Source organism: Egretta garzetta, unplaced genomic scaffold (genome assembly GCF_000687185.1).
Source record: "Egretta garzetta isolate BGI_Z169 unplaced genomic scaffold, ASM68718v1 scaffold132, whole genome shotgun sequence".
In the NCBI taxonomy this organism is placed as follows: domain Eukaryota; kingdom Metazoa; phylum Chordata; class Aves; order Pelecaniformes; family Ardeidae; genus Egretta; species Egretta garzetta.
Genome location: NW_009258892.1, coordinates 174143 through 175356, shown reverse-complemented (window position 1 = coordinate 175356; position 1214 = coordinate 174143).

Genomic DNA, 1214 nt, shown 5'->3' with positions numbered 1-1214 from the left:
GGAGCTGGGGGTGCTGGTCGGCAGCCGGCGCACATGAGGCTACGAGAATATGAGCCAGCAGTGTGCCCAGGTGGCCGAGGCGGCCAACAGCATCCTGGCTTCTGTCAGGGATAGTGTGGCCAGCAGGAGCGGGGGAGGGACCGTGCCCCTGTGCTCCGCGCTGGTGAGGCCCCACCTCGAATACTGTGCTCAGTTTTGGGCCCCTCACTACAGGAAAGACATTGAGGTGCTGGGACATGTCCAGAGGAGAGCCACAGAGCTGGTGAGGGGTCTGGAGCACAAGTCCTAAGAGGAGCGGCTGAGGGAACTGGGGTTGTTTAGCCTGGAGAAGAGGAGGCTGAGGGGAGACCTTATTGCCCTCTACAACTTCCTGAAAGGAGGCTGTAGCGAGGTGGGGGTCGATCTCTTCTTCCAGGTAACAAGTGATAGGACAAGAGGAAATGGCCTCAAGTTGTGCCAGGGGAGGTTTAGGTTGGACATTAGGAAAAATTTCTTCACCATAAGGGCGGTCAAGCATTGGAAGGGGCTGCCCAGGGAAGAGTCCCCATCCCTGGAGGTATTTAAAAGACGGGTAGACGAGGTGCTCAGGGACATGGTTTAGTGGTGGGATGGCAGGGTTAGGTTAACAGTTGGACTTGATGATCTTAAAGGTCTTTTCCAACCTAAATGATTCTATGATTCGATGATCTTTTGCTTCCTCCTCTTGCAGCCTTTGAGGCAGAAATTCAGTGTGGCCTCCCTGAACACTCTTGAGCTGCTGTGGTGTGAGGACAAGAACTGTCCTGAGCTGTGTGGTGGGGGAAGCCAGGCTGCGTCATTGTCCCCACAGCCATAGCTGGGTCCTGTTACGTGAGAAGGGGTGACCGGTACTAAGGCGGCTGGCCAAAGCCCCTTCGCTTCTCCCTGGTAGACGTGAGCCCACCCCACGTTCGAAGCCCAGCACTCGCTGCTCACGGCCGTGGTTGCTTCTCATCGGAGAATTCACCGGATTACTTACTGGAGCGCTACTCGGAGCGTGACCCCAGTGAAGACGGGTGGATGAGGTGCCTAGGGACATGGTTTAGTGGTGGGATGGCAGGGTCAGGTCAACGGTGGGACTTGATGACCTTCAAGGTCCTTTCCAACCCAAAGGCTTCCATGACTCGGTGATTCTATGACTACAGCTCCCGGCGGGCCGCGCGCCGAGCCCGCCCCCGCGGGGCAGGGCCTGCCGG